Below are 27,144 nucleotides of genomic sequence, written 5' to 3'. Positions count from 1 at the left end.
TCCTAGCCAGTCTACCTAAAGAAGCAATGAGGCTCTGCAGGTGCATGTACGTCTCCTACCTTTATTCTTTCATCAGACACACCAGGTGGATTGCCACAAGGACCTCGTGGCGCAATGGTAGCGCGTCTGACTCCAGATCAAAAGGTTGTGTGTTCAAATCACGTCGGGGTCATACTTCCTTTTCCCACTCTGAAATACAAAATTGCTCTTCAGTATCTCGTTATTTCAACCTGACTGCATCTTTGTGCTCTGGGCCTAGTTGTTCTGGCGTTTCGAATGTAAGCTTTGCAGCAGGGAAGTATCATATTGACAGACACCCATGAAGGACATGGTCAACCTTTAAAGCAGGCCAATCTCTATGTTTTGCTGGATGCAGCAGAAGTATTTCCTCTTTACCATCTCTTCAAGTGGGCCTGACTGATGTGCTGTTTTGTGCACGCTACGTGGGCTTTGTAAAGCATACCTCTGCCATTTGCATGGCCTCCTAGCGCTGTCAATATTTTCGTGTAATCGCTGAATGCTGCACTGTCCTGGGAACTCTAGGTGTGACTAAAGGATATATGCTGGGGCCCCGAAAGGGGGTCGGCAGTCTAGTGGCAATGCCCATCACTTTGCAGTTTGGGTTTGTGAGTTCAGGTACCGGTCTTGTGTCGGAAACCTGTAAGCGCCCTCCCAATCAACTGTCGGTCCTGGATTGTGAGGATTTCCCCTTATACTGGTCTCAGTAGACACATTTCCATTTTACTTTTTCACTCTCGCATTGCCTATTTCTCTCTCTCTCATAGTTACATTATAGACAAGAGAGACATTGTCAGCGAGAGGGCTTCACAGCACCTTCCCCCCTTTCCCTAAGTGCATTGCAAGGGGCTCTGGGAGGCGTGCACATTTGTCTGAAACACAAAGATCCACTGGCAATAAAAAGCGTAGGTCCCTAGTTTGCATTTCTTAGAATTTGAGGTGACACTCAGAGTTGTCTCGGGCGTGACTGTACCTTTCATAGGAGATGTGCTAATCCCCAAACCCTCTTCCTTTGTCCCAGTAATCTGTCTTAGTGCCTCTAGCAAGTTGTTTTCTGAAACAAAGCTTACCTGAACATCCTGTAAAATTGGTAACTTTTCAGTAGCAGTACAGTGCAGTATATAGCATTCCTGTTGCGCACAGCATCTAGATCCAAAAATTGCTTACTCTACCCCAGAAATTAGAATTCACCCAGTCAAACAGAGGGATCTATAAAGAGCATGGCAAGTAGTTAACATAAGCTACTTCCCCCAAGTTCTCTTGGTGCACTCTGCTGCCCTCTTTTAACAGAAGAATGCAACTGCAGGTCTTGCTTCTCAGCAAGGTACCTACATATAGAATCCTTGGTGCACTCTTGCTAAATCTGCTGGAATGTGTCTTCTATTGTGCCCAAGGTGGTTTTGTATTTGGGGACTCAGGGAAGCAAGGGAGCAGTCTAATGCACTGCAGTGCTAAGAGAGGCATGCCTTTTTCAGAAAAAAGTTCAGGTTTTCTGCCAATCAGAAAAAATAGCAATGCAATCAGGCCAAAGGCAGAACACACATGCCAGTGAGTCTCTGTGGCACAATTGGTTAGCGCGTTCGGCTGTTAACCGAAAAGACGCTGCTGTTTTTGGCACAAAGACACAGAGTGTTCCACTCAGTAAACCTGAGTCATTTCTCCCGTGTTCTCTGGGTTCAGCCTACTGTCCCCTTTTAACACAAGTGCGCAACTGTGGTTTTCTCCTCATAGCAAGTTATGCCTACACAGAGGACATTTGGTGCACTGTTGATGGGCTCTGTCCTCTACTAAATCCCCTGTGTTTGTGGATTAGGGGAGGTAGGGAAGTGCTTGATACCCTGATTTGCTGTGGGAAATAGAGCTATTTTAGAAATATTTTCAGGTTGCCTGGGAAGCATAAGCAAACAGCACACCAATCAGGCCCCTGTGTAAGAACTGCATGAGTCTCTGTGGCGCAATCGGTTAGCGCGTTCGGCGGTTAACCGAAAGGTTGGTGGTTCAAGCCCACCCAGGGACGGTGCATTTTGGCTCAAAAATTCAGCGTGACCAACTATGGACTTCTGTCTGCTGACGTCCAAAAAATCCAATAAACTGCAAGCAATTCTTCTCGCTTGCTTTAGTTTTTCAAAACTTGCCATTCAATTCATAAACATCAAGACTTCATGGGAAGGGTTTGGCTGCAGCGTGTACTGATGCACAGAAGGAAGCTATCCTAGCCAGTCTACTTAAAGAAGCAATGAGGCTCTGCAGGTTCATGCACGTCTCCTACCTTTATTCTGTCATCAGACACACCAGGTGGATTGCCACAAGGACCTCGTGCGCAATGGTAGCGTCTGACTCCAGATCAGAAGGTTGTGTGTTCAAATCACGTCGGGGTCATACTTCCTTTTCCCACTCTGAAATACAAAATTGCTCTTCAGTATCTCGTTATTTCAACCTGACTGCATCTTTATGCTCTGGGCCTAGTTGTTCTGGCGTTTCGAATGTAAGCTTTGCAGCAGGGAAGTATCATATTGACAGACACCCATGAAGGACATGGTCAACCTTTAAAGCAGGCCAATCTCTATGTTTTACTGGATGCAGCAGAAGTATTTCCTCTTTACCATCTCTTCAAGTGGGCCTGACTGATGTGCTGTTTTGTGCACGCTACGTGGGCTTTGTAAAGCATACCTCTGCCATTTGCATGGCCTCCTAGCGCTGTCAATATTTTCGTGTAATCGCTGAATGCTGCACTGTCCTGGGAAATCTAGGTGTGACTAAAGGATATATGCTGGGGCCCCGAAAGGGGGTCGGCAGTCTAGTGGCAATGCCCATCACTTTGCAGTTTGGGTTTGTGAGTTCAGGTACCGGTCTGGTGTCGGAAACCTGTAAGCGCCCTCCCAATCAACTGTCGGTCCTGGATTGTGAGGATTTCCCCTTATACTGGTCTCAGTAGACACATTTCCATTTTACTTTTTCACTCTCGCATTGCCTATTTCTCTCTCTCTCATAGATACATTATAGACAAGAGAGACATTGTCAGCGAGAGGGTTGCACAGCACCTTCCCCCATTTCCCTAAGTGCATTGCATGGGGCTCTGGGAGGCGTGCACATTTGTCTGAAACACAAAGATCCACTGGCAATAAAAAGCGTAGGTCCCTAGTTTGCATTTCTTAAAATTTGAAGTGACACTCAGAGTTGTCTCGGGCGTGACTGTACCTTTCATAGGAGATGTGCTAATCCCCAAACCCTCTTCCTTTGTCCCAGTAATCTGTCTTAGTGCCTCTAGCAAGTTGTTTTCTGAAACAAAGCTTACCTGAACATCCTGTAAAATTGGTAACTATTCAGTAGCAGTACAGTGCAGTATATAGCATTCCTGTTGCGCACAGCATCTAGATCCAAAAATTGCTTACTCTACCCCAGAAATTAGAATTCACCCAGTCAAACAGAGGGATCTATAAAGAGCATGGCAAGTAGTTAACATAAGCTACTTCCCCCAAGTTCTCTTGGTGCACTCTGCTGCCCTCTTTTAACAGAAGAATGCAACTGCAGGTCTTGCTTCTCAGCAAGGTACCTACATATAGAATCCTTGGTGCACTCTTGCTAAATCTGCTGGAATGTGTCTTCTATTGTGCCCAAGGTGGTTGTGTATTTGGGGACTCAGGGAAGCAAGGGAGCAGTCTACTGCACTGCAGTGCTAAGAGAGGCATGCCTTTTTCAGAAAAAAGTTCAGGTTTTCTGCCAATCAGAACAAAATAGCAATGCAATCAGGCCAAAGGCAGAACACACATGCCAGTGAGTCTCTGTGGCGCAATTGGTTAGCGCGTTCGGCTGTTAACCGAAAAGACGCTGCTGTTTTTGGCACAAAGACACAGAGTGTTCCACTCAGTAAACCTGAGTCATTTCTCCCGTGTTCTCTGGGTTCAGCCTACTGTCCCCTTTTAACACAAGTGCGCAACTGTGGCTTTCTCCTCATAGCAAGTTATGCCTACACAGAGGACATTTGGTGCACTGTTGATGGGCTCTGTCCTCTACTAAATCCCCTGTGTTTGTGGATTAGGGGAGGTAGGGAAGTGCTTGATACCCTGATTTGCTGTGGGAAATAGAGCTATTTTAGAAATATTTTCAGGTTGCCTGGGAAGCATAAGCAAACAGCACACCAATCAGGCCCCTGTGTAAGAACTGCATGAGTCTCTGTGGCGCAATCGGTTAGCGCGTTCGGCTGTTAACCGAAAGGTTGGTGGTTCAAGCCCACCCAGGGACGGTGCATTTTGGCTCAAAAATTCAGCATGACCAACTATGAACTTCTGTTTACCTCTCGCAGGTCTCGTCTGCTGACGTCCAAAAAATCCAATAAACTGTAAGCAATTCTTCTCGCTTGCTTTAGTTTTTCAAAACTTGCCATTCAATTCATAAACATCAAGACTTCATGGGAAGGGTTTGGCTGCAGCGTGTACTGATGCACAGAAGGAAGCTATCCTAGCCAGTCTACTTAAAGAAGCAATGAGGCTCTGCAGGTCCATGCACGTCTCCTACCTTTATTCTGTCATCAGACACACCAGGTGGATTTCCACAAGGACCTCGTGGCGCAATGGTAGCGCGTCTGACTCCATATCAGAAGGTTTCGTGTTCAAATCACGTCGGGGGGCATATTTGCTTTTCCCACTCTGAAATATAAAATTGCTCTTCAGTAATTCGTTATTTCAACCTGACTGCATCTTTGTGCTCTGGGCCTAGTTGTTCTGGCGTTTCGAATGTAAGCTTTGCAGCAGGGAAGTATCATATTGACAGACACCCATGAAGGACATGGTCAACCTTTAAAGCAGGCCAATCTCTATGTTTTACTGGATGCAGCAGAAGTATTTCCTCTTTACCATCTCTTCAAGTGGGCCTGACTGATGTGCTGTTTTGTGCACGCTACGTGGGCTTTGTAAAGCATACCTCTGCCATTTGCATGGCCTCCTAGCGCTGTCAATATTTTCGTGTAATCGCTGAATGCTGCACTGTCCTGGGAACTCTAGGTGTGACCAAACGATATATGCTGGGGCCCCGAAAGGGGGTCGGCAGTCTAGTGGCAATGCCCATCACTTTGCAGTTTGGGTTTGTGAGTTCAGGTACCGGTCTGGTGTCAGAAAACTGTAAGCGCCCTCCCAATCAACTGTCAGTCCTGGATTGTGAGGATTTCCCCTTATACTGGTCTCAGTAGACACATTTCCATTTTACTTTTTCACTCTCGCATTGCCTATTTCTCTCTCTCTCATAGATACATTATAGACAAGAGAGACATTGTCAGCGAGAGGGCTTCACAGCACCTTCCCCCCTTTCCCTAAGTGCATTGCAAGGGGCTCTGGGAGGCGTGCACATTTGTCTGAAACACAAAAATCCACTGGCAATAAAAGGCGTAGGACCCCAGTTCGCATTTCTTAGAATTTGAGGAGGCACTCAGAGTTGTCTCGGGCGTGACTGTACCTTTCATAGGAGATGTGCTAATCCCCAAACCCTCTTCCTTTGTCCCAGTAATCTGTCCTAGGGCCTCTAGCAAGTTGTTTTCTGAAACAAAGCTTACCTGAACATCCTGTAAAATTGGTAACTTTTCAGTAGCAGTACAGTGCAGTATATAGCATTCCTGTTGCGCACAGCATCTAGATCCAAAAATTGCTTACTCTACCCCAGAAATTAGAATTCACCCAGTCAAACAGAGGGATCTATAAAGATCATGGCAAGTAGTTAACATAAGCTACTTCCCCCAAGTTCTCTTGGTGCACTCTGCTGCCCTCTTTTAACAGAAGAATGCAACTGCAGGTCTTGCTTCTCAGCAAGGTACCTACATATAGAAACCTTGGTGCACTCTTGCTAAATCTGCTGGAATGTGTCTTCTATTGTGCCCAAGGTGGTTGTGTATTTGGGGACTCAGGGAAGCAAGGGAGCAGTCTAATGCACTGCAGTGCTAAGAGAGGCATGCCTTTTTCAGAAAAAAGTTCAGGTTTTCTGCCAATCAGAAAAAAATAGCAATGCAATCAGGCCAAAGGCAGAACACACATGCCAGTGAGTCTCTGTGGCACAATTGGTTAGCGCGTTCGGCTGTTAACCGAAAAGACGCTGCTGTTTTTGGCACAAAGACACAGAGTGTTCCACTCAGTAAACCTGAGTCATTTCTCCCGTGTTCTCTGGGTTCAGCCTACTGTCCCCTTTTAACACAAGTGCGCAACTGTGGCTTTCTCCTCATAGCAAGTTATGCCTACACAGAGGACATTTGGTGCACTGTTGATGGGCTCTGTCCTCTACTAAATCCCCTGTGTTTGTGGATTAGGGGAGGTAGGGAAGTGCTTGATACCCCGATTTGCTGTGGGAAATAGAGCTATTTTAGAAATATTTTCAGGTTGCCTGGGAAGCATAAGCAAACAGCACACCAATCAGGCCCCAGTGTAAGCACTGCATGAGTCTCTGTGGCGCAATCGGTTAGCGCGTTCGGCTGTTAACCGAAAGGTTGGTGGTTCAAGCCAACCCAGGGACGATGCATTTTGGCTCAAAAATTCAGCATGACCAACTTTGAACTTCTGTTTACCTCTCGCAGGTCTCGTCTGCTGACGTCCAAAAAATCCAATAAACTGTAAGCAATTCTTCTCGCTTGCTTTAGTTTTTCAAAACTTGCCATTCAATTCATAAACATCAAGACTTCATGGGAAGGGTTTGGCTGCAGCGTGTACTGATGCACAGAAGGAAGCTATCCTAGCCAGTCTACCTAAAGAAGCAATGAGGCTCTGCAGGTGCATGTACGTCTCCTACCTTTATTCTTTCATCAGACACACCAGGTGGATTGCCACAAGGACCTCGTGGCGCAATGGTAGCGCGTCTGACTCCAGATCAAAAGGTTGTGTGTTCAAATCACGTCGGGGTCATACTTCCTTTTCCCACTCTGAAATACAAAATTGCTCTTCAGTATCTCGTTATTTCAACCTGACTGCATCTTTGTGCTCTGGGCCTAGTTGTTCTGGCGTTTCGAATGTAAGCTTTGCAGCAGGGAAGTATCATATTGACAGACACCCATGAAGGACATGGTCAACCTTTAAAGCAGGCCAATCTCTATGTTTTGCTGGATGCAGCAGAAGTATTTCCTCTTTACCATCTCTTCAAGTGGGCCTGACTGATGTGCTGTTTTGTGCACGCTACGTGGGCTTTGTAAAGCATACCTCTGCCATTTGCATGGCCTCCTAGCGCTGTCAATATTTTCGTGTAATCGCTGAATGCTGCACTGTCCTGGGAACTCTAGGTGTGACTAAAGGATATATGCTGGGGCCCCGAAAGGGGGTCGGCAGTCTAGTGGCAATGCCCATCACTTTGCAGTTTGGGTTTGTGAGTTCAGGTACCGGTCTTGTGTCGGAAACCTGTAAGCGCCCTCCCAATCAACTGTCGGTCCTGGATTGTGAGGATTTCCCCTTATACTGGTCTCAGTAGACACATTTCCATTTTACTTTTTCACTCTCGCATTGCCTATTTCTCTCTCTCTCATAGTTACATTATAGACAAGAGAGACATTGTCAGCGAGAGGGCTTCACAGCACCTTCCCCCCTTTCCCTAAGTGCATTGCAAGGGGCTCTGGGAGGCGTGCACATTTGTCTGAAACACAAAGATCCACTGGCAATAAAAAGCGTAGGTCCCTAGTTTGCATTTCTTAGAATTTGAGGTGACACTCAGAGTTGTCTCGGGCGTGACTGTACCTTTCATAGGAGATGTGCTAATCCCCAAACCCTCTTCCTTTGTCCCAGTAATCTGTCTTAGTGCCTCTAGCAAGTTGTTTTCTGAAACAAAGCTTACCTGAACATCCTGTAAAATTGGTAACTTTTCAGTAGCAGTACAGTGCAGTATATAGCATTCCTGTTGCGCACAGCATCTAGATCCAAAAATTGCTTACTCTACCCCAGAAATTAGAATTCACCCAGTCAAACAGAGGGATCTATAAAGAGCATGGCAAGTAGTTAACATAAGCTACTTCCCCCAAGTTCTCTTGGTGCACTCTGCTGCCCTCTTTTAACAGAAGAATGCAACTGCAGGTCTTGCTTCTCAGCAAGGTACCTACATATAGAATCCTTGGTGCACTCTTGCTAAATCTGCTGGAATGTGTCTTCTATTGTGCCCAAGGTGGTTTTGTATTTGGGGACTCAGGGAAGCAAGGGAGCAGTCTAATGCACTGCAGTGCTAAGAGAGGCATGCCTTTTTCAGAAAAAAGTTCAGGTTTTCTGCCAATCAGAAAAAATAGCAATGCAATCAGGCCAAAGGCAGAACACACATGCCAGTGAGTCTCTGTGGCACAATTGGTTAGCGCGTTCGGCTGTTAACCGAAAAGACGCTGCTGTTTTTGGCACAAAGACACAGAGTGTTCCACTCAGTAAACCTGAGTCATTTCTCCCGTGTTCTCTGGGTTCAGCCTACTGTCCCCTTTTAACACAAGTGCGCAACTGTGGTTTTCTCCTCATAGCAAGTTATGCCTACACAGAGGACATTTGGTGCACTGTTGATGGGCTCTGTCCTCTACTAAATCCCCTGTGTTTGTGGATTAGGGGAGGTAGGGAAGTGCTTGATACCCTGATTTGCTGTGGGAAATAGAGCTATTTTAGAAATATTTTCAGGTTGCCTGGGAAGCATAAGCAAACAGCACACCAATCAGGCCCCTGTGTAAGAACTGCATGAGTCTCTGTGGCGCAATCGGTTAGGTTAACCGAAAGGTTGGTGGTTCAAGCCCACCCAGGGACGGTGCATTTTGGCTCAAAAATTCAGCGTGACCAACTATGGACTTCTGTCTGCTGACGTCCAAAAAATCCAATAAACTGCAAGCAATTCTTCTCGCTTGCTTTAGTTTTTCAAAACTTGCCATTCAATTCATAAACATCAAGACTTCATGGGAAGGGTTTGGCTGCAGCGTGTACTGATGCACAGAAGGAAGCTATCCTAGCCAGTCTACTTAAAGAAGCAATGAGGCTCTGCAGGTTCATGCACGTCTCCTACCTTTATTCTGTCATCAGACACACCAGGTGGATTGCCACAAGGACCTCGTGGCGCAATGGTAGCGTCTGACTCCAGATCAGAAGGTTGTGTGTTCAAATCACGTCGGGGTCATACTTCCTTTTCCCACTCTGAAATACAAAATTGCTCTTCAGTATCTCGTTATTTCAACCTGACTGCATCTTTATGCTCTGGGCCTAGTTGTTCTGGCGTTTCGAATGTAAGCTTTGCAGCAGGGAAGTATCATATTGACAGACACCCATGAAGGACATGGTCAACCTTTAAAGCAGGCCAATCTCTATGTTTTACTGGATGCAGCAGAAGTATTTCCTCTTTACCATCTCTTCAAGTGGGCCTGACTGATGTGCTGTTTTGTGCACGCTACGTGGGCTTTGTAAAGCATACCTCTGCCATTTGCATGGCCTCCTAGCGCTGTCAATATTTTCGTGTAATCGCTGAATGCTGCACTGTCCTGGGAAATCTAGGTGTGACTAAAGGATATATGCTGGGGCCCCGAAAGGGGGTCGGCAGTCTAGTGGCAATGCCCATCACTTTGCAGTTTGGGTTTGTGAGTTCAGGTACCGGTCTGGTGTCGGAAACCTGTAAGCGCCCTCCCAATCAACTGTCGGTCCTGGATTGTGAGGATTTCCCCTTATACTGGTCTCAGTAGACACATTTCCATTTTACTTTTTCACTCTCGCATTGCCTATTTCTCTCTCTCTCATAGATACATTATAGACAAGAGAGACATTGTCAGCGAGAGGGTTGCACAGCACCTTCCCCCATTTCCCTAAGTGCATTGCATGGGGCTCTGGGAGGCGTGCACATTTGTCTGAAACACAAAGATCCACTGGCAATAAAAAGCGTAGGTCCCTAGTTTGCATTTCTTAAAATTTGAAGTGACACTCAGAGTTGTCTCGGGCGTGACTGTACCTTTCATAGGAGATGTGCTAATCCCCAAACCCTCTTCCTTTGTCCCAGTAATCTGTCTTAGTGCCTCTAGCAAGTTGTTTTCTGAAACAAAGCTTACCTGAACATCCTGTAAAATTGGTAACTATTCAGTAGCAGTACAGTGCAGTATATAGCATTCCTGTTGCGCACAGCATCTAGATCCAAAAATTGCTTACTCTACCCCAGAAATTAGAATTCACCCAGTCAAACAGAGGGATCTATAAAGAGCATGGCAAGTAGTTAACATAAGCTACTTCCCCCAAGTTCTCTTGGTGCACTCTGCTGCCCTCTTTTAACAGAAGAATGCAACTGCAGGTCTTGCTTCTCAGCAAGGTACCTACATATAGAATCCTTGGTGCACTCTTGCTAAATCTGCTGGAATGTGTCTTCTATTGTGCCCAAGGTGGTTGTGTATTTGGGGACTCAGGGAAGCAAGGGAGCAGTCTACTGCACTGCAGTGCTAAGAGAGGCATGCCTTTTTCAGAAAAAAGTTCAGGTTTTCTGCCAATCAGAACAAAATAGCAATGCAATCAGGCCAAAGGCAGAACACACATGCCAGTGAGTCTCTGTGGCGCAATTGGTTAGCGCGTTCGGCTGTTAACCGAAAAGACGCTGCTGTTTTTGGCACAAAGACACAGAGTGTTCCACTCAGTAAACCTGAGTCATTTCTCCCGTGTTCTCTGGGTTCAGCCTACTGTCCCCTTTTAACACAAGTGCGCAACTGTGGCTTTCTCCTCATAGCAAGTTATGCCTACACAGAGGACATTTGGTGCACTGTTGATGGGCTCTGTCCTCTACTAAATCCCCTGTGTTTGTGGATTAGGGGAGGTAGGGAAGTGCTTGATACCCTGATTTGCTGTGGGAAATAGAGCTATTTTAGAAATATTTTCAGGTTGCCTGGGAAGCATAAGCAAACAGCACACCAATCAGGCCCCTGTGTAAGAACTGCATGAGTCTCTGTGGCGCAATCGGTTAGCGCGTTCGGCTGTTAACCGAAAGGTTGGTGGTTCAAGCCCACCCAGGGACGGTGCATTTTGGCTCAAAAATTCAGCATGACCAACTATGAACTTCTGTTTACCTCTCGCAGGTCTCGTCTGCTGACGTCCAAAAAATCCAATAAACTGTAAGCAATTCTTCTCGCTTGCTTTAGTTTTTCAAAACTTGCCATTCAATTCATAAACATCAAGACTTCATGGGAAGGGTTTGGCTGCAGCGTGTACTGATGCACAGAAGGAAGCTATCCTAGCCAGTCTACTTAAAGAAGCAATGAGGCTCTGCAGGTCCATGCACGTCTCCTACCTTTATTCTGTCATCAGACACACCAGGTGGATTTCCACAAGGACCTCGTGGCGCAATGGTAGCGCGTCTGACTCCATATCAGAAGGTTTCGTGTTCAAATCACGTCGGGGGGCATATTTGCTTTTCCCACTCTGAAATATAAAATTGCTCTTCAGTAATTCGTTATTTCAACCTGACTGCATCTTTGTGCTCTGGGCCTAGTTGTTCTGGCGTTTCGAATGTAAGCTTTGCAGCAGGGAAGTATCATATTGACAGACACCCATGAAGGACATGGTCAACCTTTAAAGCAGGCCAATCTCTATGTTTTACTGGATGCAGCAGAAGTATTTCCTCTTTACCATCTCTTCAAGTGGGCCTGACTGATGTGCTGTTTTGTGCACGCTACGTGGGCTTTGTAAAGCATACCTCTGCCATTTGCATGGCCTCCTAGCGCTGTCAATATTTTCGTGTAATCGCTGAATGCTGCACTGTCCTGGGAACTCTAGGTGTGACCAAACGATATATGCTGGGGCCCCGAAAGGGGGTCGGCAGTCTAGTGGCAATGCCCATCACTTTGCAGTTTGGGTTTGTGAGTTCAGGTACCGGTCTGGTGTCAGAAAACTGTAAGCGCCCTCCCAATCAACTGTCAGTCCTGGATTGTGAGGATTTCCCCTTATACTGGTCTCAGTAGACACATTTCCATTTTACTTTTTCACTCTCGCATTGCCTATTTCTCTCTCTCTCATAGATACATTATAGACAAGAGAGACATTGTCAGCGAGAGGGCTTCACAGCACCTTCCCCCCTTTCCCTAAGTGCATTGCAAGGGGCTCTGGGAGGCGTGCACATTTGTCTGAAACACAAAAATCCACTGGCAATAAAAGGCGTAGGACCCCAGTTCGCATTTCTTAGAATTTGAGGAGGCACTCAGAGTTGTCTCGGGCGTGACTGTACCTTTCATAGGAGATGTGCTAATCCCCAAACCCTCTTCCTTTGTCCCAGTAATCTGTCCTAGGGCCTCTAGCAAGTTGTTTTCTGAAACAAAGCTTACCTGAACATCCTGTAAAATTGGTAACTTTTCAGTAGCAGTACAGTGCAGTATATAGCATTCCTGTTGCGCACAGCATCTAGATCCAAAAATTGCTTACTCTACCCCAGAAATTAGAATTCACCCAGTCAAACAGAGGGATCTATAAAGATCATGGCAAGTAGTTAACATAAGCTACCTCCCCCAAGTTCTCTTGGTGCACTCTGCTGCCCTCTTTTAACAGAAGAATGCAACTGCAGGTCTTGCTTCTCAGCAAGGTACCTACATATAGAAACCTTGGTGCACTCTTGCTAAATCTGCTGGAATGTGTCTTCTATTGTGCCCAAGGTGGTTGTGTATTTGGGGACTCAGGGAAGCAAGGGAGCAGTCTAATGCACTGCAGTGCTAAGAGAGGCATGCCTTTTTCAGAAAAAAGTTCAGGTTTTCTGCCAATCAGAAAAAAATAGCAATGCAATCAGGCCAAAGGCAGAACACACATGCCAGTGAGTCTCTGTGGCACAATTGGTTAGCGCGTTCGGCTGTTAACCGAAAAGACGCTGCTGTTTTTGGCACAAAGACACAGAGTGTTCCACTCAGTAAACCTGAGTCATTTCTCCCGTGTTCTCTGGGTTCAGCCTACTGTCCCCTTTTAACACAAGTGCGCAACTGTGGCTTTCTCCTCATAGCAAGTTATGCCTACACAGAGGACATTTGGTGCACTGTTGATGGGCTCTGTCCTCTACTAAATCCCCTGTGTTTGTGGATTAGGGGAGGTAGGGAAGTGCTTGATACCCTGATTTGCTGTGGGAAATAGAGCTATTTTAGAAATATTTTCAGGTTGCCTGGGAAGCATAAGCAAACAGCACACCAATCAGGCCCCAGTGTAAGCACTGCATGAGTCTCTGTGGCGCAATCGGTTAGCGCGTTCGGCTGTTAACCGAAAGGTTGGTGGTTCAAGCCAACCCAGGGACGATGCATTTTGGCTCAAAAATTCAGCATGACCAACTATGAACTTCTGTTTACCTCTCGCAGGTCTCGTCTGCTGACGTCCAAAAAATCCAATAAACTGCAAGCAATTCTTCTCGCTTGCTTTAGTTTTTCAAAACTTGCCATTCAATTCATAAACATCAAGACTTCATGGGAAGGGTTTGGCTGCAGCGTGTACTGATGCACAGAAGGAAGCTATCCTAGCCAGTCTACTTAAAGAAGCAATGAGGCTCTGCAGGTGCATGTACGTCTCCTACCTTTACTCTGTCATCAGACACACCAGGTGGACTGCCACAAGGACCTCGTGGCGCAATGGTTGCGCATCTGACTCTAGATCAGAAGGTTGCGTGTTCAAATCACGTCGGGGTCATACTTCCTTTTCCCACTCTGAAATACAAAATTGCTCTTCAGTATCTCGTTATTTCAACCTGACTGCATCTTTGTGCTCTGGGCCTAGTTGTTCTGGCGTTTCGAATGTAAGCTTTGCAGCAGGGAAGTATCATATTGACAGACACCCATGAAGGACATGGTCAACCTTTAAAGCAGGCCAATCTCTATGTTTTACTGGATGCAGCAGAAGTATTTCCTCTTTACCATCTCTTCAAGTGGGCCTGACTGATGTGCTGTTTTGTGCACGCTACGTGGGCTTTGTAAAGCATACCTCTGCCATTTGCATGGCCTCCTAGCGCTGTCAATATTTTCGTGTAATCGCTGAATGCTGCACTGTCCTGGGAACTCTAGGTGTGACTAAAGGATATATGTTGGGGCCCCGAAAGGGGGTCGGCAGTCTAGTGGCAATGGGCATCACTTTGCAGTTTGGGTTTGTGAGTTCAGGTACCGGTCTGGTGTCGGAAACCTGTAAGCGCCCTCCCAATCAACTGTCGGTCCTGGATTGTGAGGATTTCCCCTTATACTGGTCTCAGTAGACACATTTCCATTTTACTTTTTCACTCTCGCATTGCCTATTTCTCTCTCTCTCATAGTTACATTATAGACAAGAGAGACATTGTCAGCGAGAGGGCTTCACAGCACCTTCCCCCCTTTCCCTAAGTGCATTGCAAGGGGCTCTGGGAGGCGTGCACATTTGTCTGAAACACAAAGATCCACTGGCAATAAAAAGCGTAGGTCCCTAGTTTGCATTTCTTAGAATTTGAGGTGACACTCAGAGTTGTCTCGGGCGTGACTGTACCTTTCATAGGAGATGTGCTAATCCCCAAACCCTCTTCCTTTGTCCCAGTAATCTGTCTTAGTGCCTCTAGCAAGTTGTTTTCTGAAACAAAGCTTACCTGAACATCCTGTAAAATTGGTAACTTTTCAGTAGCAGTACAGTGCAGTATATAGCATTCCTGTTGCGCACAGCATCTAGATCCAAAAATTGCTTACTCTACCCCAGAAATTAGAATTCACCCAGTCAAACAGAGGGATCTATAAAGAGCATGGCAAGTAGTTAACATAAGCTACTTCCCCCAAGTTCTCTTGGTGCACTCTGCTGCCCTCTTTTAACAGAAGAATGCAACTGCAGGTCTTGCTTCTCAGCAAGGTACCTACATATAGAATCCTTGGTGCACTCTTGCTAAATCTGTGGAATGTGTCTTCTATTGTGCCCAAGGTGGTTTTGTATTTGGGGACTCAGGGAAGCAAGGGAGCAGTCTAATGCACTGCAGTGCTAAGAGAGGCATGCCTTTTTCAGAAAAAAGTTCAGGTTTTCTGCCAATCAGAAAAAAATAGCAATGCAATCAGGCCAAAGGCAGAACACACATGCCAGTGAGTCTCTGTGGCACAATTGGTTAGCGCGTTCGGCTGTTAACCGAAAAGACGCTGCTGTTTTTGGCACAAAGACACAGAGTGTTCCACTCAGTAAACCTGAGTCATTTCTCCCGTGTTCTCTGGGTTCAGCCTACTGTCCCCTTTTAACACAAGTGCGCAACTGTGGTTTTCTCCTCATAGCAAGTTATGCCTACACAGAGGACATTTGGTGCACTGTTGATGGGCTCTGTCCTCTACTAAATCCCCTGTGTTTGTGGATTAGGGGAGGTAGGGAAGTGCTTGATACCCTGATTTGCTGTGGGAAATAGAGCTATTTTAGAAATATTTTCAGGTTGCCTGGGAAGCATAAGCAAACAGCACACCAATCAGGCCCCTGTGTAAGAACTGCATGAGTCTCTGTGGCGCAATCGGTTAGCGCGTTCGGCTGTTAACCGAAAGGTTGGTGGTTCAAGCCCACCCAGGGACGGTGCATTTTGGCTCAAAAATTCAGCGTGACCAACTATGGACTTCTGTTTACCTCTCGCAGGTCTCGTCTGCTGACGTCCAAAAAATCCAATAAACTGCAAGCAATTCTTCTCGCTTGCTTTAGTTTTTCAAAACTTGCCATTCAATTCATAAACATCAAGACTTCATGGGAAGGGTTTGGCTGCAGCGTGTACTGATGCACAGAAGGAAGCTATCCTAGCCAGTCTACTTAAAGAAGCAATGAGGCTCTGCAGGTTCATGCACGTCTCCTACCTTTATTCTGTCATCAGACACACCAGGTGGATTGCCACAAGGACCTCGTGGCGCAATGGTAGCGTCTGACTCCAGATCAGAAGGTTGTGTGTTCAAATCACGTCGGGGTCATACTTCCTTTTCCCACTCTGAAATACAAAATTGCTCTTCAGTATCTCGTTATTTCAACCTGACTGCATCTTTATGCTCTGGGCCTAGTTGTTCTGGCGTTTCGAATGTAAGCTTTGCAGCAGGGAAGTATCATATTGACAGACACCCATGAAGGACATGGTCAACCTTTAAAGCAGGCCAATCTCTATGTTTTACTGGATGCAGCAGAAGTATTTCCTCTTTACCATCTCTTCAAGTGGGCCTGACTGATGTGCTGTTTTGTGCACGCTACGTGGGCTTTGTAAAGCATACCTCTGCCATTTGCATGTCCTGCTAGCGCTGTCAATATTTTCGTGTAATCGCTGAATGCTGCACTGTCCTGGGAACTCTAGGTGTGACTAAAGGATATATGCTGGGGCCCCGAAAGGGGGTCGGCAGTCTAGTGGCAATGCCCATCACTTTGCAGTTTGGGTTTGTGAGTTCAGGTACCGGTCTGGTGTCAGAAACCTGTAAGCGCCCTCCCAATCAACTGTCGGTCCAGGATTGTGAGGATTTCCCCTTATACTGGTCTCAGTAGACACATTTCCATTTTACTTTTTCACTCTCGCATTGCCTATTTCTCTCTCTCTCATAGTTACATTATAGACAAGAGAGACATTGTCAGCGAGAGGGTTGCACAGCACCTTCCCCCATTTCCCTAAGTGCATTGCAAGGGGCTCTGGGAGGCGTGCACATTTGTCTGAAACACAAAGATCCTGTAGGGTGTCCTGACCCACGTTTAAGCTACCCTGCTACAACATTTGGTGCTGTGGGCTTAGGAAATTCAAGATGGCGGAAAACCCACATGTGCGCCGAAATCCAGGAAAGCTGTGCAGTTGTGCGCACACCAAAATGGTTACCTAACTTGCCACCCACCAGGGTAAAGAAAGGTCTTTGTTAACAAAATCCACTTTTACTGATGTCAAAAAGTTGCTGAAATCGTGACTCATTGGACCACTTTAAAGATTCAACCCTTTTTGTGGGGTTCCACATAACCATCTTACTGTAAGGAGCCCCATCAAAACAATGTTAAGCAAGGATTTACTACCATGTAAGAACCATTCCTGTTTAGAATGCATTAATCCAAGAAAATCCCAAAAATGGGTGCAGTACCAGTACTCACCACTATCCAAAAGCCGGCGTTTTAAAACCCACTGTGTGTTTTTCTGAAGGCAAGCAAAATGCCTATTTCAAACCTTGCAACATGTGCAAAATATTCACTGAACACCAGCAGACATTTGGCAGAATGGAGTTTTGTGTGCCTACAAAATCTGGGAAATGAAGAGCCCAAAAACAATGCTTATAACAAAAATGCTATGGAGTCAGCAGCTTAAGCCTAACTGCAACTGGATTTAAAACCACAAAATCGAAAATGTTAAATTAAATGAGTGACCTATGTTTGGTGTCACATGCCTTTGTAACTGTTGAAATGTCATAGTTTTGCACTTAGAATCAGCATTCTAGCTGCATGTGTAAAATTACAAGTTATTTTAAAAGCAACAAAAAGTTAGCTGAAGGTCTGGCTTAAGGAACTTGATTTTGCCTAGCAACGGATCCCATCAGGAGTGAAACTTGAGTCACAACTATGTTCCCAGGCCAATGTTCCTTTTGCTGCCCACACTAAGGATATGCCATCTATCTGATAATTGAATTTCCTGTGCTCTGCCAGAGAGTGAACAAAGCCCTCTCCACTCAGGCAAAGGTTTTTATTACAGACGTCGTAAAAAGTGGCTTCCTCCTGGAGAAGCTGGGAGGGGCACTGCCTGTGAGAAGCAAGCTGGCTTGGCAGAAACTGGAAAGACTGGTTTCTGTACCATGTGACCTGAAAAGACACACCCCTGCAGCAAGGATATGGTTTTATAAAAAGGGGGATAATTCATAGTGCGGACATGTGAAAATTTTATAAATGATACCATAATTCTTGTGATTTTTCTGCCCACAGTTTAAGACGTGGTAGGAACCGGTGGTATGTTCAGGGGGGTTTTAGCGGAAAAGTGGATATTACTCTAAATGTGTGCATGTTAAAAATCTGAAACTTCATCAGTTAATGTCCCTACCCCCTGCACACATGTATGTAAAGTTGGGTCCATGTCGGAAATTGAAAAAGCAGTTAAAAAGTCAATTATGTACACTCTTTGAATGCAAGCTCCGAGAATGAGCAGATTTGGACATAGACATGGCTAAATTCAGCCACACCATGTATATGTAATTTCAAACAACTGTGTAACTCTGAAGTATGGATTTTGATCATATATATATTTGGGTGCACAGATGACAAGGGAGGTTGTTTCAAGAGATCATAAAATGACATCAATCTGACTCACAGTTCAGTTTGCCAATCAAGCGGAGGAATGGAAGCCTGACCAATGACGAATGAGAGGGGCAAGTCTAGTGATGCAACACACACACCCATTCTCAAGAAACAGATAAAAGCAGAGAGTCAGGACACATAGAGAGATTCAATTTCATCTGCCGCTGGAAGCCCTGCCGGAAAAATCCATACTTACCTCCATCAAACTCCAGAAAGCCAAACTAGAGACTTCAATCTATCCATAGCAGAGACCAGACCAGAGAGAAAGCAGTGCTGTGCCTAGCAGAGACCAGACCAGAGAGAAAGCAGTGCTGTGCCTAGCCGAGACCAGACCAGGCGCTGTGAGCAGAATCCGGAAAGACCTGACCAGACTGAAGATCGTGACCAAGTCGCTTTCCTGTTCAAAATCTCTTGTGAGTACTTAGCAAAACTCAGAACACATCTCTTAGTTTAAATTCATCTAATTCAATCTATTTAACCTAAGTAGAACTGCCTCCTATCTGTCACCTGTCATTTCTAGTAAAATTTGTCATTTTGAAAAAGTGTGCGTTTAAAATTTACAAAACCAAAAACGACCTTTACTAAATTACTCATATCTCCGCAACCGTTTGGGCTAGAGACTTGCAATAACTTTCATTTGGAAGCTGAGATCCCAGGCTTTCCTAGGACCCCAAAACGGTAGAGATAGTCCTTGCGGTTCCTCTGTAATAGCGCTCGGCGCATCCGCGAATTTTGCCGCGATTTGCAATTTCTTCACATGTAAAAAAACTGCTGCTGCCTGATTTCATTTGCCAGAAATTCGTTTAACCTGCTAACTATCCCTGCATCATTGCTAGTGTGAGCCTGGACTAATATTAACTAGATACCACTCACCCTGAACCTCTGAAAGGGAATTAAAAACATTTCCAGCATATTTCTCATCCATTGCTAGCACATATCAAAGCATTTTGCCTGTGTTTTCAAAACTCCTATCTGTTTTCTGTAGTGTAAGCTTGCTGGGGTGAACTGATTTACATTGATTGCATTTCTGAGAACTGTGTGTTTTCCTTCCATTTCCTTGCCTTGCATCAAGGGGGGGAGGGGATTGCCAGAGAAAAGTGATTACATTGTTTGTTGAAATCATATTGAGTATTTCCTATACTGCATTTCATTCATTCAACCTTGCATTTCCTTGAACTCTATAAAGCATTCTCTACCACATTATACTTTTGTTCCTATTTACCAGTGTGCTACCTTATCCATTTCATGTCAACTCATTAGTGATTAAAGAAGTGTGCTAGTGCCAGATTCTCCGTTGTTAATATTTACCATATCAGATTAAGTGTGATATTCAATTATTAATTTATTAAAAAGTGTGATATATATTTTAATTTATCAAATAAACCTTTTAAACTTGCAAAACAGAATTACTTCTTGGCTCAGTGGGGTCAGGGGGATTCCGAGAGAGGGGTGTTATACAAGGGTAGTCATCCAGAACGCATGAACTGGACCTAAAGATATATCAATAAGGGTTTTCATTCAGTATTCTAGACTAGGCGTTAACTTGGCTGTAGTGCTGAATTGAATCCTCTTACAAAGTGGGGGCTCGAGCCGAGACGTTGGGTTAGATTTACCAGTTGTGCAGCTTAATACAGTGTGCTAACTGACGGGATACATACACCCGGTCGGATCACCACGCTGCATTACGCTGTGAAGCATTCCTCAAAAGGGACACTCCAAGAAAAGTTCTGTTCTGCAAAAATAAAATACTAACTTCTGTAAGTCAGGACAGAGACCAATCTCTAGAATGACGACCTTAGTAGACATGAAAATAGCCAGAGAGCACCTCTTGCATAAGCTATTTGTGAGAGGTGAATGGACCGAACAGGGCCAGGATGTGTGGTTGCAGGCCATCACACAACAGGTCACTGAAACAGGGTCAGATATATATAGAGATCAGGGTCCCTTACATGTGGCCCTGAGTGAACTATATATGGCTCCTAAAGCCAAAGAGGAACACAATAAGATCGCCAGGATAGCAGCATACCTGTACCTATATATGGGAGACATGCAGGATAGATGTGCTGAAAGCCAAAATCTGGCAAATAGGCAACAGATGGCATTACAGAAGGTCCAATCTGATCTGGACTCTTCTGAGCAGAGGCTGCAGAGGAGCCAGGAGTCAGAAAATGACAGCAGACTGTACATTACTAAAATAAAGGAGGATATGGATGTGCTGCAAAAGGAAAAGTCAGAACAGGATACTAGATTTCTGGCCCTGCAGAAGGAGCACCAAGACAGTTTGGACTCCTTACTGCAGAGCCAGAAAAAGCTGGAGCAACAGATCAATTTCAACAGGGCATGCACAGAGCAGGTAGCCACCCTGCAAATCCAACTAGACAGAGAGAAAGAGGAGAGCAATAAACTGATCCTGAAAGACCTGGATACCCAGGCAGAGTTTGATCAGGAGCGCCAGAAAGCTGGTGCCTTCCAAAGGCAAAGGGACGACCTGGCGGCACAAATGCAGGCTCTTAGTCAGGAAAGAGACGCCTTAGGCCAGGAAGTCTGCCATTTAAAAAGGAAAATGGAAGAAAATCACCTGGCCCACCAGGGACTGGGTGACCTCCAAAAAGAAAACCAGAACTTGCTAGAGCACACCAGGAGGGTGGAGGATGCTCTAGCAAGAAAGGAGCAGGCCAATAGGGACACAGCTCAGGAGGTAACCCTCCTGCAGCAAAGACTGGCCCAGTTCTCCAGGACCAACCAGGAAGCACAGAGGGAAAATGAGGCCCTCTGTCAACACAATGATAGGCTCCAACAGCAGGTAGCGATGCAGGAGAGACTGATAGAGTCGAGTAAGGCCTTAACTGAGGAACTGAAGGCACAAATGCAGGCTCTTGCATTGCAACAGGGAGCAGGGGCGGATAGAGATGAGGTTCGCTGGGAAATGGAAACTCCGGAGCATAACCTCAGGAGCCCTAGTACCAGAGGCCCTCATACCTCTCAGTCCCTGGACTCTGCCACCCCCATGTCCCCTGGCGCACATGAGCACAGGGCCACAGGGATGGCAGATTACTATCCAGCCAGAAGCATGGGGCTCATAGGCCAGTACCATCCAGGAATGGAGGGGTGGGCATCCGGGTATGGGCACCCAAGTACAATACAGTTCAGTGGGGAACCCCAGGAGAGTAGGCCCATTAAGGGCATCCTGAAAACCTCTGCCCAGTTAGGTCAGTGGAGGGGGTACCCATCAAATCCTGACAGCAAGGAGGAATCTGAAGACTCCTCTGAACTGCGCAGGACACAGGAGACCAGGTCCCCACATTCTGCCAGCCATTCCCAGGCTCGCAGAATCCGGGAAAACCTGGAAGAACAGACGGGAACCTCTGGGAGCAGTGCCTCTGAGTCCGACGAAGAATGGACAAGGGTTACCCGAACCAAAAAGGCCAATAAGGCAAAAAGGGCCTTGCTCAAGGACCCCTTAAAGCAGATTAAGGCGATCAGGAGCGTCATCACGCCTTACCATAAGAACGCTAAGTATTCTGTTTGGGAGCACTTAGAGTTGTTTGAACAAATGATGGAGACTTTCCATTTGAAGGACAGCCAAAGCTGCATTCAATATGTAAAGTGGACCTTCTCCCCGGAATACTCCAGTTTCTTTGCGGGGCTGGAGGACCAAAATCATTTAAGATGGTCCACCTATAAGGCGGCCATCCTGAAACATTTTTCTGTTCACAGAAATCCTCAAGAGGCTCGCAAGGCAGCCTACAATTTGCAATGTGGGGAGGATCAGGCCCCACAAGAATTTGTGCAGGAGTTAAAGCGGGCTTTTGCACAGACCACAAGAAGGGTGCGCACGGATAGCCGTGAATTTATAAACACGTTTTTCCATGCCTTGCCCAAATATATCATGACCCAGCTCGTGAGGGATTTTCACGAGAAAAGATCTTTAGACTGGGTCATTGAACAGGCTACCCGCATCTATGAGGTGCAGAAGCCCATAGAAAATAAAAGCAATGCCCAGAAAAACCCCAAAGCCAACAGCACCCCTGCTGCTGCCAAGGTGGCAGAGGTAAAGGTCACCCCCGTTTTGGATTTGGAGATGGGGGGGCCTAAAAACCTACCTGCACCTAATAATGCTAGGCCCAGAAGGTCCTCGGGCCAGTCGCAGACAGGGAGCCAGGGAGGCAGCCCCACAAATGGGGTCCCTCGCTCTCCTGACTATGTAAGTCCTCGCTACAAAGGTAACAGACCCATCCTGGGTTATGTGTGGACTCCTCCAGCCCAAGGGGGGGGGGATCCAGCCAAGCACCTAACCCAGGGAACTTCCCTCCAAACTTCCCACAGGAGGGCAGAAATTTACCAAACCCTGGGCAGAACTTTTTCCCCAGATATCCACCCGACTTCCAACCCCAAAATCATCCATCCTTCTTTCCTCAATTCCCTGAGCCCAGACCACTGAATCCGGGAGAGGGGAGGCCAAGGGTGGAGGGGTACCAAAATCTTCCCAACCAGGGGTACTACCAGAGGAGGGACAGCTACCCTTCCCGGGATCAGCCCAGGGGAGAAAACAGGGCCCCGTATCAGCCTGAGCGGGTTTCCCAGTTAGAGCGCCAGGTTCAAAACATGGCGCGGGATATGGGTCATATACTGAGGGCACAGCAGAACCCTCAGATCAGCATGCCGGCGCAGAACGCACCCAACTCTGGACCTGGTGCTCCAGAACAATGACGGGGGCAGCACCCCGATAAATCACCGGTTCCCAGGGAGGAGGCACAAAGGGAAGGGGGGTGTAAAGCCTTGGAGGAAGCTTCCTTCCTCACTTGTAAACAGCCCCTGGAAACCCAGGAACCGGAAACAAAATCTCTTGCCCCTGAAAGTCTGCCTCCTAAGGAGCAGAGGGGGGGTAGGAGAAACAAAAGACCCAAACAGACTCAGTTTGAGGAGGAGGTACAGATCTTCCAATTTGAGGGAGAGGGATCCTCAGAGGATCCTGGGAAAAGGATCTTCTCCTTCAGAGAGGGGGGAACTCCTCCCAAAGAAAAATGGGTCCCTAGGGATGCAAATCCTGACTGGGGAGATGTGGAGACTGAGCTACCGCCGCCCACCATCTCATCCCAGAACCAACAGCAAGAAAATCCCCTGGTTCAAACCCATCCTGGGGACTGCCTCCAAAAAGGGGGGGGCGGCCCAGAAACGGAGCCAGGGGAACCCACAATGGCTCTGATCTCCAGTTGCAAAATTTTTCTTTCAGATTCCCAAGGCTCTCCACAAGATTCTGCCCAAATCCCTTCGCTAGCGATGTCCAAAACCAGAAAGTTAGCCCACCAGTTGTCCAAAAATGTACATTATCTGTGCCCCCTTGAGGAGAAGGAGGGAAGATATTATGCCCCGGTACAAGTACAGGGGCAGGGTACAATCTCGGCACTGGTGGACACTGGATCTCAAGCTACCCTTCTGTCCAGAAGGGCCTTTGACGAACTGAATGCAGGAAGGGGAGAGAATTACCAAATTCCTCTCACCTCTCTTCCTGGACAACTGCAGAACTTTGACGGGAAGGAAATTCCCGTTGAGGGGACTGCAGACTTGGACATTAAGATCGGGCGACATAAGTTGAAACACCCGGTCATAGTGGTGACCCCAGAGGGCACCCCTTGTTTACTAGGGAATGACCTCCTGAGAAGGTTGTCACCCCTAATAGATTGCGTAAACAAGGTCCTCTGGACTCAGACTAGCCGACCAATAAAATTAAAACAGAGTGTCAACCATGTTAGTTTAAACGGCACATGCCACATGGTTGAACAAAAATCTGACCAAGTAGAATTTCACTTCCAGAACAACCAGATTCCAGACGTGACAGTAATAGCGGTAGGACAACAGACTGGTGATGGGGGGTCCTCTCTATTTCTGGAAATCAACCTTCCTTCCAATTTAAGGTGGTATTCCACGCTGGAAGGAAACACTCTGAGATTCTATACTAATCCACAATCAGAAACTCACACTCCTATAGTCCAGAAAGATGTGAAATCAGCTCAGAGCCTGGCTGATATTCAGCAAATTGAAGAGCAGTTGTTCATCCCTGTTCAGTTAAATGATGGGAAGGACTCTGTTCTCGCTCGAGTGTGTGTGAACAACGGTAAGAGCTTCATCAGCGAAGCCATGTTTCGCCAACTCCCAAAAAATCCAGCCATTCCCACCTTCAAACTGATAGACAAATGGGAAATGGACCTGGAAGCACCTAATTCCAAACATCTCCTGCCAAGCAGGTGTATGCTCAAAATCTCCATTGGCAACAAGAGCATAGTCCACAATTGTTGGGTCGTGCAAGACGTCCCTGCCGCCTTTTACTTAGGCAGTGACATTCTCAATCGCTTTGCCATTAGTTTGGACCTAATAAACTTCAAAGCTTGGTCCCGATTAGCGGATAATCCCATGGGCTTTGATGATCCAGAAAAAGCATTTAGGTCAGCTCAATTGCTACCTTATGCAGTTGAAATTCAGGTTAAAGAGGAAGTCACCATCCCAGAAAGGACCCGACAATTCTCCCTGGAAGTGAAAGTTAAAAGGGGACAAGAGTTGAAAAACCCTGATGCTTACATACATCTAAATGCTTCTCTCCAACAGCAAGGGTTGGGGGTAAACCCAACACCATTAGTCAACATAGAACATGACACCATTCTAATAGAGGTGGATAACAGCGACTTAAAGAGTATTACTCTAGCCGCAGGCACCATTATTGGAATGGCGGTTGATGACCGACATTTCTCCATTGATCTTAGAAATGAACTGTTAGGACCAATCCCCAAGGACTGTTTTGACAGTGACAGTGAGGACAATACAACACCAGACAGGATTTTTACCCGGCATGGGGGAACTTCCTGGTGAACACTTCCTGCCCTTATGGTAAGGAAGATGTGACGTGTGACTTCAGGAGGGATGAGGTGATTTTCCAGGTCCATGATGGCTGCCTTTCCCACCTGAAGCCTCCGGTCCAAATCAGCACTCTGACCAGGGACTTCTCCACCCAGCTGGAGGAGGCCGCGGAGATAGCCAAACCAGAAGTCTTTCCGGGCTTCAGGCAGATGGTGGAAGAGAGAGTCAACCTAGCTGATGCCTGGGTGACTCTGGAACAAAAGCAAAAGTTGAAACAAGTTTTCTTGGATTTCCAAGATCTCTTTGCGGTAGACTCATATGACTGGGGTCGCACCGACATCCACACCACAACAATCCCCACGGACCCTGGCATGACTCCTGTGTTTGTGAAGCAATATCGCTTGCCTCTCGCATCAATGGAGTCCCTTACTGAAATAATTAAGAACCTTGAGTCCCGGGGAATAATCCGTCCAGTCCACAGCACCTTCAATAATCCGGTGCTGGGGATATTGAAGCCAAACGGCCAGTGGAGACTCTGCGCCGACCTCAGGGAGCTCAACAAACGGGTCCATACTTCCCGATGGCCTCTTCCCTACATTGACCAAGGGCTGGCCCAGATTCAGGGGTCACAGGTATTCACTGCAATAGACCTGACCAATGGATACTGGACCGTGCCTGTCAGTAGGGAGGACCAATACAAGCTGGCTTTTACCTTTGGGGGCCAGCAGTACACCTGGACCCGGACTCCCTTCGGATACCTCAACTCCGGCAATGAATTCAACATTTTCCTACATAAGGCCATGCCCGACTTGGGTGCAAGGGGTAACCTGGCTTATGTAGATGATGTCCTCATCAAAAGCTCAACTGTTGAGGAACACATAGCGGAGATCCGTTATGTTCTGACGCAGTTGAGGGCCGCCGGAGCAAAACTTTCCTTTCAGAAAGCACAGTGGTGTAAAACCCGTGTTAATTTCTTGGGGCATGAGATTACTCCTCAGGGTCTTTGTCCCCAGGAAAAGAAAGTGGAAGCACTTCAGAAACTGAAAGACCCCACAACTCTGCGGGAACTAAGGAGCCTCCTTGGACTGACTAATTACAGCAGAAAGTTCATTGAGGGCTACGCAGAGATCACCAGACCCCTGATTCATCTCCTGAAGGGGGGGGTCAAGTGGGAATGGGGTCCAGAACAAGCCGAGGCAGTAAAACAACTCAAAAGAAGCCTCTCACAAGCGCCTTGCCTAGCTTACCCTGTCAGAAACAAGGAGTTCTTCCTGGAGACGGGGTTCTCTAATACGTGCTTGACGGCAGTATTATATCAAAAGCATGACAAGGTCAATAAAGTAATCTCCTATGCGAGCAAAACTTTATCCTCTGTGGAGGAAAAATTCAACGATTGTGAGAAGGCACCCCTGGCAACGGTGTGGGCATTGAAGAATTACCGCCCGCTTATCCAGGGGGAACACATCATAGTGGAGACTCCACACCAGCCTCTGCAATATCTCCAAAGTGACAGAATCCGGGCCGGAAATGTGAGTAATTCCCGAATTACTTCCTGGATTCTGTCAATGCAAGGCTTTCCTGTGGAGGTCAGATATGGCCAAAACAAGAAGAGTCCCCTCGCGCAAGGTCTGGCTGACTTGCATGATTGTGCCAGAGAAAACTGTCTCGAGGACGAAAGTCTAAAAATAAAGGACAACACGGAGGCATTCCTTAATTCCCCCCACAAAGTCTTTGAAGAAGACAAGTGTGAGGGAATGCCCACTGTGTATGTGGATGGATGCTCTTACCATGTCGACAACAACGGGGAGAAAGAACTGGTGGCCGGCGTAGGGAATGCATGGGTGAATGAGTCCCCAGAACCCTCCGCTGGATACAAAATTGGTCCCCGAAGTAGTCAGGTGGCAGAATTGATGGCTGTGCATCAGGCCATCCTCACTGCTGTCCAGCATCAACTCCACGAACTGGTCATAATCACAGATTCGGATTATGTACGGAACGGGTTCGTGGAGCACCTGGTTAATTGGAAGACCAGAGGCATGGTATGTGCTAACAACAAACCCTTGAAACATGGGAAGTTGATCCAAAACATTGATGATCTGGTCACCTC

At 46.7% G+C, this 27,144-nt stretch overlaps 8 non-coding genes across 8 annotated transcripts; all 8 read left to right on the top strand.

Moving 5' to 3' along the window:
* The first annotated feature begins 100 nt into the window (after positions 1–100).
* Positions 101–172, top strand: TRNAW-CCA (transfer RNA tryptophan (anticodon CCA)). Its single transcript has one exon. It is a non-coding gene; the product is annotated as a tRNA-Trp (tRNA).
* Positions 173–1,961: 1,789 nt separating this feature from the next.
* Positions 1,962–2,035, top strand: TRNAN-GUU (transfer RNA asparagine (anticodon GUU)). Its single transcript has one exon. It is a non-coding gene; the product is annotated as a tRNA-Asn (tRNA).
* Positions 2,036–4,187: 2,152 nt separating this feature from the next.
* Positions 4,188–4,261, top strand: TRNAN-GUU (transfer RNA asparagine (anticodon GUU)). The gene has a single exon. It is a non-coding gene; the product is annotated as a tRNA-Asn (tRNA).
* Positions 4,262–6,437: 2,176 nt separating this feature from the next.
* Positions 6,438–6,511, top strand: TRNAN-GUU (transfer RNA asparagine (anticodon GUU)). The gene has a single exon. It is a non-coding gene; the product is annotated as a tRNA-Asn (tRNA).
* A 313-nt stretch (positions 6,512–6,824) lies between these two features.
* Positions 6,825–6,896, top strand: TRNAW-CCA (transfer RNA tryptophan (anticodon CCA)). Its single transcript has one exon. It is a non-coding gene; the product is annotated as a tRNA-Trp (tRNA).
* Positions 6,897–10,901: 4,005 nt separating this feature from the next.
* Positions 10,902–10,975, top strand: TRNAN-GUU (transfer RNA asparagine (anticodon GUU)). Its single transcript has one exon. It is a non-coding gene; the product is annotated as a tRNA-Asn (tRNA).
* A 2,176-nt stretch (positions 10,976–13,151) lies between these two features.
* Positions 13,152–13,225, top strand: TRNAN-GUU (transfer RNA asparagine (anticodon GUU)). The gene has a single exon. It is a non-coding gene; the product is annotated as a tRNA-Asn (tRNA).
* Positions 13,226–15,399: 2,174 nt separating this feature from the next.
* TRNAN-GUU (transfer RNA asparagine (anticodon GUU)) lies at positions 15,400–15,473 on the top strand. Its single transcript has one exon. It is a non-coding gene; the product is annotated as a tRNA-Asn (tRNA).
* The last annotated feature ends 11,671 nt before the right edge of the window (positions 15,474–27,144 follow it).

This window comes from Ambystoma mexicanum, chromosome 11 (genome assembly GCF_040938575.1).
Source record: "Ambystoma mexicanum isolate Mex_15411 chromosome 11, UKY_AmexF1_1, whole genome shotgun sequence".
Taxonomy (NCBI): Eukaryota; Metazoa; Chordata; class Amphibia; order Caudata; family Ambystomatidae; genus Ambystoma; species Ambystoma mexicanum.
Note: the sequence above shows the minus strand (reverse complement) of the source record. Positions and strands in the feature narration are given on the sequence as shown.